Genomic DNA, 10063 nt, shown 5'->3' on the forward strand with positions numbered 1-10063 from the left:
GCACTTTACAAAAATAATAAAACAATTGAATTACCCATGGGGGGGGGGGGACAGCCATAATTGCCATAATTGAAAACCTTCCAAAAAAATTAAAAGTAAATGATCAAGCTAAAAACCAGATTAAGGGCTCAGCCACACTTCTGCTTGTCCCATGCCCAGAAAGTACAGGCCTGAGTGGTTTTTAGCAATAGCTTGGAACAAATGGCAATCCAGGGGAAACCCAGTTTGCCTTTTTTCTCCAATTGAGCTCTAAAGAGCAGTTTTGCCAGAAGGGAAGTAGCAGGACAAGAAGAAGTGTGGATAATCTGTGAAACACATGTCAGCATTCTACATGTGTCTGAATAGGTTTACCTAAACAAAATAGATTTTTGCAGGTAGCAAAAAGGAGGACGCAAGGTGTCTGCCTCATATCAATAGGCCAGAAGTTTCAAAGTTTGAGTGGTGAGCAGGCTCACAAGAGACAGAACTCAGAGAAGCAAACTCAACATCCCCTTGTAACTGATATACCGGTATGTATCTGGTCCAGCCTTCACAAGCCTGGAGCCCTGAAGATATTTTGGACTACAATTCCCATCAGCCCCCACATCATATGGCTGCCCTGGTTGGGACAGATGGGAGCCTAGCTGTGCTTGACTAGGGCTGATGTAAGGTCGTACAAGGCACCTGGAGGGCCCCAGTTGGAGAAAATGCAGCCTTGCGACTCTGTTGCTGCTGGCATTTTCATTGTGGCTGGGGAGCAAGTTCCTTTCTTCCTGGCCTGTCTGTTGAGTCATTTAGGATTCTTCCAGCTCACCATCGCCTAACTTGAAACGGGCACCAGCCTTGACCACCCTCAAAGCTCTTCTATGCTCCCAGGAATATAGGAAGCAGCCTATCCAGAGTTAGGCCATCTGTCCATCTAGATCAGAATGCAACACAAGTGGTGGGGGGGACTCTGGTGCTTTGCTACTGAGCTACAGCTCTTCCCTGAAAATATAAAATAAGATTCTGGTCCTCGAGGGCTGAATTAAATAGAAACATAGGAAGCAGCCTAATACCATGCCATGAGTCCATCTAGCTCAGGATAATCTGCACTGACTGGCAGTGGCTCTCCCGGGTTTCAAGCAGAGGATCCTCCAAGACCTGCTTGGATATGCAATTTGAAGCTGGGACCATTTGCATGCAAAGCAGTTGCTCTACAATGGAGTTACGGCCCTTCCTCTAAGACAAAGCAAGATTCTAGTCATCATGGTTCTGAATTAAAGACAGTTCTGTGTGACTTGGAGGCCTCCCAGCCCCCTCACCGTTAAAAACCTGATCCTTATCCCAGGAAAGCGGTGTTGTCAAAACAAAACACCAGATGACAGTAATACCAACTCGCATCCCTTTTTAGTCCCAAGGGATTAGCATCTTCTTGCCAGGGCAGGTAGGCTTTGTCGTGACTTAGAGAGATGCCCTGTTCGCAACCCAGCAGGCCCTGCTTAATCATCCCATCTCACTGCACCTTTTAAAAATATATTCAAAGGGCTGGCAGTTTAGGATTGACGACATCCAGGGCAGGCTGGTGTCAAGCGCTCCTAATGAAAATGGCCCCATTTGCTTTGGGTCCTGCCAGCTGCCATGAGTCTCAATCCACAGGCATATGGAGCAAGCTGGAGCAAGGTCATTACCAGGAGGGCGGAAATTTATGGCATGCAAAGCAACATCTGTGGCTGCACCTTCTAGCTTCCCAGTCAAGTCAGGCCAGGAAGGAGCAGAATCATAGAATTGTAGGTTTGGAAAGGATCCCTAGGGTCATCTAGCCCAACCTTCTGCAATGCAGGAATCCCAGCTAAAGCATCTGTGACAGGTGGCCAACCCAACTCTGCTTATAAACCTCCAACCAGAGAGAATCCACCAGCAGCTTCCTCTCTCCTTCTTCCCAGACATAACCTTCCTCTTTGCAAACTTTTCACTGCATTTTTCACCCAGCCCTTTTGTCCTCTTCCAAATTAAACCACGTAAGCATTTTTGATCCCCCATCCATCAAAAGGCAACAGAGACGCAAGAGGAAAAAATTATATATGCCCCCCCCCCATTCTGAGGATCTCAGTCTCTATTCCATGTAAACTATCAATCCTTTGCAGCCCATAATTGTTCACATTACTTTGGTAACATTAATTTCAAAAAAACCACTAATAGGGAAGAAGCTCTTTAAATTGGCAAGGAGATAAATGAGATCCAGCGAGGTGACCTTTCCCCAAACCGCAAAGCCATGGAATCATTTTAGTGCCGTTTACATTTTCATCGTTCCTTGAAAAAATGTTGACAAGGCTTTCAGGCAGGGGCCTAATGTCTCATGTCCCCAGGAAAATGCAGCTAGAGAGCCAGCCAGCCAGCTAGCCAACCCTCCTTTTACAGGAGGCTTTTAATTAATGGCCTTCATAAATGAGAACTTTCATTAGTGCAACACCATGATTGCTGCTTCCCCAACATATTTCCCCAGAAGAGGGAAGGTGGGCAATTTTTTACTGCCGACACAAACCACCTCATCCATCTCATCCAACATGGAATCATAGAACCATAGAATTGTAGAGTTGATAGGGAATCTAAGGGTCATCTAGTCCAACCCCCTTCAATGCAGGAATATCAACTAAAGCATCCCTGCCAGATGGCCATCCAACCTCTGTTAAAAACCTCCAAGAAAGGAGAGTCCACCACCTTCCGAGGGAGACTGTTCCACAGTCAAATGTCTCTTGCCATCAGAAAGTTCTTGGATAAGCTGCTTGCAGGTAGGTAGACATTCCTTCCTCCTGTGGGAGTGAGTTCCACAGTTTAACTCTTTGCTATATGAAGAAGGCCTTTCTTTCATCTGTACTGAATCTTCCAACATTCAGTTTTATTGAACGCTTGCAAATTCCAGTGAATGTGGCCCTGTGGGGTTAGTGGAGTAAGCTGGATCAGGCCTCAGGTCCACCTAGCTCTGTGTTGTCTGCATCATCTAGCAGTGACGCTTCAAGGTTTCAAGATGGAGTCTTTTCCCAGCACTACCTAGCTGTGCCATTGGGAAATGAATTTGGGATCTTCTGCATGCAAAACAGATGATCTCCAACTAAGCTATATTTTCCCCCTCTGGAGTCAAGGGTTTCAAGGCGGCATCTTCCTCCAGCCCTATCTGGAGACACTGGGCTTTGAACCTGCTCTGACACAGAGCCATGGCCCCCTCCCTTATTTCCCCGTATTTGTGTATCAGAGGAGATCACACCTCTCTTTAAAAATATTGGAAGAGTGTCTATCTAAAGTGTGACTATCACACTGTCATTAATGGATCTGCTCCTGGGTTTAAAAGGATTGCTTCTTATATAATCTTACACACACACACCTTTCTCTTCTCTCCCTGTGCAATTCTCCTGTTTCAATGCCTTCCAGAGGCTTAAAGCAACAACTTGCCATCAGGAGCAGCAGAAGCGATTCCCAAATTAATTTAGATTTCATGCATTCTTGCTACGCCAGCTGGATGCAGCAGGCTAGATCTTATCTGTGAGCAGTTCGGTCTGTCCCAGGGGGACACTTAGCAGTTTATAAATCTGTCCAGGCCTTAATGCTGATGACTAGCTTTCACCACAAAAGGTTTTTAAAGGGGTTTCACCACCCACAACCTCCAAGATACGAACTGCAGTTCACAATAACAGCACACGATGAATTTGTCTTGCAGATAATTAGTGTTTGTGGTCGATTCCCCTGCCTTATCTTCCTTCTGAACCAAGGTGCAAACATACCTACCCCAGAGCGACATTTAATCCCCATCACTTGGGAGTTCCAAAGATATATTTACATGGTGTAGACAGATCCCTCCCTTAGGCAGGCCACTCTGGTTTGCAATTATTATTGTCATTTAAAAAATCTCTTTGCCTCTCTTTAACAAACTTTTGAGGCTATTTAAGAACACAAGAAGAGCCTGCTGGATCAGTGATGGCTGAAGTTATATCATTTTGCAATGAAGCAACACTCTGGCCCCAGATGACGTACATGCATCTTCCTGGAGATGCATATTAAACGCCATTAGATGTCATGAGCTGAAACACCTGTCTCACCTAGACTGCAAGGAATTGAAGAGTAGAGCTGTGCGGGTGATCCTCCAAAGGGGTGTCTCCTGGCCCCCATCCTCCCAGCCTACAAGCATAAGAACACCAGAAGAATCAGCTGCATCAGGCCAATGGCCCATCTAGTCCAGCATTGTCTTCTTACAATGGCTCAACAGTTGCTTGTGGGCAGTCAACAAGGAGGACCTGAGTGCAAGAGCCCACTCACCTCTTGTGGCTTTCAGCAACTGGTATTCAGAAGCACTAATACCTCCAACTATGGAAACAGGATGGCCATCATGACTAGTAGCCATCACTAGCCCTATCCTCCATGAATTTGCCGAATGAATACAACTCTCCAGGGCCTGATGAGCAGCACCCAAGGAAACTAAAGGAGCTTGTGCCTCTGTCTATAATCTTTGAGAATTCTTGGAGAACAGGTGAGGTCCCTATGATGGGTTTTATTAGGTAGATGAGGGAATATAATTAACTAAATATTACCCCTCTACAGACCCATGAGTGTGGGTTAACAGTCAAAAAGATTACTGGTTGCATTTGAAAGTGTGGGGCTGAATAGTGTGTAAATCCCATCTTAAGTAGTTTAATTGAAAGCACAGGATTTAGCCATTAGCCTGATCTCCCCTTTATTCAATTGACAACACATAAATAAACATATGGCTTGTGTACTGTGTACTGCATATGAAACTTAATAAGAATGTACCACTGGACAAACTGCTGTATTTATATGTTGTTCTTGTATTTACATGAAAACCAATAAAATTATTTGGTTAAAAAAAAAAGAAGAAACAGGCTAGAGACTGAAAAGTAAGTTTAAAGCATATATATTACTCACAGTCAAGCATTTGTCCTTAGGAGCAACTTCAAGGGGGGAAGATGGCAAACTAGACATTTCCTGTTGAAAGTTTGTTGACAGAGATAATTATGTGGTGATTAATGATAGCCAAGCAGTAAATCTTTGTTATCAGATTTGCTTTGGAAATACAGAGGGAAGAAGGAATCAACCTCTGATACTCTGAAAAAGTGAGAGGTGGCAGGACAGAAGTTTATAAAGTGGATAGAGAAATGTTTTTTCCTCCCTCTCTCCTAACACTGGAACTCGAAGCTGCAGGTTGGAAGATTGAGGACAGATTTTTAAAAAGTCATTCTTCATGCAGTGCAGTGTTAAAATGTGGAACTCACTCCCTTGGGATGCAGTGATGGCTACCAACCTGGACGGCGTTAAAAGAAGATTAGACAAATTCACAGAGAAGAGGGCTATCAATGGCTACCAGCCAGGATGACCATGCTCTGCTTCCACAGTTAAAGGCAGCAATTCTGAATCCCAGTTGCTGGAAACCGCAGGAGGGGAAAATGCTGCTCTTGTGCTCGAATCCTGCTTGTGGGTTTCCCGTAATGGGCATCTGGTTGGCCACTGTGAGAAAAGGATGCGGGACCAGATAGACTACTGGCCTGATCCAGCAAGGCTCTTATTAATGTTCTTTGGCTTGTTGCCTTTGTGCCTTCTTTTAATGGCTTCCTAGAGGCATCTGACTGGACACTTTGAGAAATAGGATGCAGAGGTGGGTGGCTTTTGTAGGGTCTGGTGTGTTAGGATGATGGAAGGGCACAGCCAAGGGTTGCATGGACCCTGTAGGGAGAAGCAGGATGGTTAAAGTAAGACAGGTTGGGGATAGCAGAGAAAATAATTATTTGGGATGAGCCCCAGTGCCATAATGGGTCAGTGCGTCTGGCTGTTAACCAGAAGGTTGGTGCTTTGAGTCCACCCATGCACAGCTATGGGCAGGATTCCTGCACTGCAGGGAGTTTGACTAGATGACCAAGGTCCTTTCCAACTCTACAAATCTATGATTATACGTAATCCTTTCCTCTTCCAGGGGGGTTTCATATGGTATGAAACAAACTCACCACAGTTGTTACGAGAGTTGTAGGTTTCCTCTGAAAGTTATTGTTCACCGTGGGAAAATAGTTTCTGGACATATCCACTGTTTCACTTTCTTCCTTGAGGAAATACATCTAGGAAGATTAAAATGTACTTATTTTTCCCTAGTGAGGGAACATTAGATTGGATATGCCTGAGCTTGCTCCCTACAGTGTGCTTAGGGCTATTTCACTATACTGTATTTTGTATCCCAAAATTTTCTACCTGTGCTATTCTTGATGCTGCATGGAAAAACACATGAACACATGAATTTGACCTTTGGAGTTTGTAAGTAAAGCTTTAAATTCACTAATGGTCTTTTCATTGTGAGGGGGGTAGAAACCAGAGAAGTACTTTAAGTGGTCTAAATGGGATGTTTAAAAGGTCTAAGTCTGTATTCCTCAAGCTTCACCATGTTGCATAATTCTCTGATTTTAAATGCTGCTAGGAGCTATCTCTTGCTGGGGCGTGTGTTTAGCCCTGTGCTTTGGATTTAGGGATCCAGCCAATTATTTTATTAATTACCCCACTTGGGTGATCTATATGTCTACTTCCCCCCACAACCTCTTTCTTCTAAGAAGTTGCAAACCCTACAATCTTTCCTCTGAGGGGAGTCGCTCCACTCCTTTGATAATCTTGGTTGCCCTTTTCTGAACCTTTTCAGGGTAGTTATTTATACTGTGGTTACTTGATGCATTTATTACTTCTTTTATTTTTATTTCATAATATTGATACATTGCTTGATTTTTAAAAAATACTTCAAAGCAGTTTACAAAAAGATAAAGCCAGAAAATCCAGAAAAATTGACAAAGGTACTTTAAAACATGCAAAAAGTTAAAATATAAAAACAGGTTAAAATTCACCTCAACTTTCTAAACATCCACACAGGCTGGTTTAAACAAGAATGCTTTTGACATATGCTGCAAAACATACAGCTAAGGCACCAGCCTGATATCAAGAGGCCAGGAGTTCCAAAGTGTAGGCGTTGCCACACTGAGCAACCCCGTTCTTACAAACGCAGTACTGGGGGTGATGATGTGCATTCATCAACCTTTGCCATAACCATTACTAACTCCAAAATGACAAAAGCCTGTACTGCTGAATACACTTTTTTATTATTCTGGACCTAGTTTTTCTTCGTGAAAATAAATAAAAATATGCCACCCAAACCCCCAAATGGTGTGGTGTGTACACAGTCAAAGGTTTTGCAAAACAAAGGGCCTTTTTTGCTTGACAGTTCAGTTGCCTGCCTGCCTGTCCTTGCCTCTCTCCTGCCGCCCTCCCCGCACTCTCTGCCCCACCACATGGCTCTGGCCTCGGCACCAGAACAAGCCAACCCCTGATGGCATCTGTGCTAGTCAAGGTCCCAGGAGAGGCCGGCGTCCCAGGAGGTGTTGGCCACAGCTCGGCAAATCTCTTCGCTCCATTAGGCACCAAATTGTGACATTAATTCTAACGGCTCTGTGGAGATGTAGCTGTCAGGGGTGATTTACTCCCCTCCAGCTGACAGGGGGACATTTACAAGCCTCCCTGTGAGGCGGGCCAGGTGGCCTCGGGTTGTATTCATTCATCCCAAGCTTGGTGGCGGCAGTAGCAAGTAGGTGGAGGGTTTAATCCTCGTGGCCCCCGCCCCCCGCCAAAATGAGTGGACTTGAGTGCCCTTGAATGATAACTGGATGCAGAGGGGGAGAGTTGGTATTCAGGGCTCCCCATCAAAATAGCCCACATAAATCTCTGTGTATGCGTTTAAATGCAGCAAAGGGGTTTTTTTGCGAGCTAGAGAGAGGTCTTTTCAAATGTCCTTTATTACTGCCTCTGCTTAATTCTGCATTCCAGTAACAAGAAAAGACTCAGCGGTGCCCAAAAGATGACCAAGAACATTTTCCATAAATACAAGGAAATTATAAACCAAGGAAAGCAAAAGAAACAATCAAACACATAGTTTGCTAACACTAGAGCTTGAAGACATCTAATGAAACTGAATGTTGTAAGATTCGGGACGAATAAAAAGAAAGCCTTATTAACACAGTGCAGAGTTAAACTGTGGAACTCACTGCCACAGGAGGTAGTGAGGGCCACCAAGTTGGGTAGCTTTTAAAAAGGACTGGGTAAATTCATTGAGAAGACTATTGAAGGCTACTAGCCACAATGGCTATGCTCTGCCTCCACAGCTTCTGAATGCACCAGTTGCCAGAAACCACAGTTGGGGAGAGATACTCTTGTGATCAGGTTCCACTTGCAAGTTTCCACAAGCATCTGGCTGCCCACTGTGAGAACAGGATGCTGGACTATATGGCCTGATCCAGAAGGCTCTTTCTGATGTTCTTAAATTATAGGCCAAGGAAAGCAGATGAAACAGCCTACACAGTTTGCTATCAAATCTTGCCTGTATTGTGGTGCCAGGCTCAGGATTCTTTCATGTTTGACATTGCCCCAGATATATGGATGGTGTGTCAGATGTAAGCACAGAAAAACAGATATGTTGAAAAATAGATTTTGAGTATGTATATATTCATAATCACAGGAACTTCCTAGCAGGGGTTCTGTCCCAACCTTCATGCTGTCTGTCTGCCCATTGAGAAATCATCCTTAGAGGCACTGGCTGAGTTGGTGTGATGTCACAGAAGCCCAGAGATCCAGGGACGTCTGTTACGAAAACAGTCGAGTACCAATTCTGTAAGTCTAATTCAAACACCCCTGTTCTGTGTTCCAAGATAAGGCTGGGGCAGAAAGCTAGATGGTTATGAAGGGTGGGCAGAGGGGCAGGACAGCTCTCCTTCAGTCCCCTCACAAAGCCCCCCACCAACTTCTATTCCTTCTCCCTTAATCTGGGCCCCCAAACACCAGGATGTCTCCCCACAGAGGCCCATCTTGTGCTTGCAAGACCATAAGGCCTTCCTCTGTTTCTAAGGCATTTGGCAGACTGAGCATCAGTTTCATTTTACATCCCACATAGGGTCACATAGTGTCCATCTAGCACATTGTCTGCAATGACTGACAGTAGCAGAAGCTCTCCAGGGGTTCAGGCAGGGGTCTCTCCGAGCCCCACCTGGAGATGCCAGTGTGGATTGAACCTGGGATCTTCTGCTTGCAGGGCAGGTGCTCTGCAGCTGAGCTGTGGCCCTTCCCTTGTCGTTAGATCTGCTTGGCACAGTGCTGCTGAAGCACAGAGATCACATAAAAGTCATCCCGTGAGTTACACACAAGCTTTGTGACAAAGGTTGATCACTAATTCACACTCTGATCCCACGTTATTTGTGATTCATCTGGTTGCCAGGTAGACGCAACCTGCCTGGAAACCTGCCGCACCTGCCTGGAAACTGTTTTGATGAGAGGATTGGGTTGGATTAGCAGTTCTTCATGTGACACATCCTCACCTGTTTCCCCCCTTCTGTTTCCTTATGTTCACAAGGATCAGGTTACCCACCATCTTGGCAATGAGAACGATTCAAGGTCAGGCTGCCCTACCATCTTTCTCTCTGCTGAAATAGAGAGCTTATGAGACTTAGGAGGCAAATGAGGAATTAATTGCATTTATCCACAGGGTCATGAGGAGGTTTAGAGAAGGTTCATTTTCCATCCTGCTGGAACCCAAGTGTGGCTAGTGGCACTGAAAGCGGCTTTATTGAGGGATTCCTCCATGGAAGGGGATCCCACAGGAATAGTCTTTGAGACCATCAGAGGAATGGGTCCTGGCTTCCAAGGACACCTCAGAAAGACATCAAAAGAGCCTTGTGGCTGAGGCCAAAGGCCATTAGCCCAGCATCCTATCATCATAGTGGCCAATCTAGGAATTTAGATAGACGACCTGGAGGTTTCATACAGACACACTGGTCACCCAGAAACCCATGGAAACCCCACAAGCAGACATGAGCACAAGAGAACTCTGCCTTTCTGTAATTCCCAGCAACTGGTATTATTCAGATATGTTTACTGCCTCCAACAGGAGAGGGAAAACATAGCCATTGTGGAAAGTAGCCACTACCACTGACCAGGCCTGGGCTGCCTTGACTTCAGACCCCTTCAGTCCACAGCCTGGGATGAAAGAACAGACACAGAAGACAGAAGGGGTCATTGGAGTGCC

The sequence above is a fragment of the Podarcis filfolensis genome (genome assembly GCF_964270895.1).
Source record: "Podarcis filfolensis genome assembly, chromosome: Z".
In the NCBI taxonomy this organism is placed as follows: Eukaryota; Metazoa; Chordata; class Lepidosauria; order Squamata; family Lacertidae; genus Podarcis; species Podarcis filfolensis.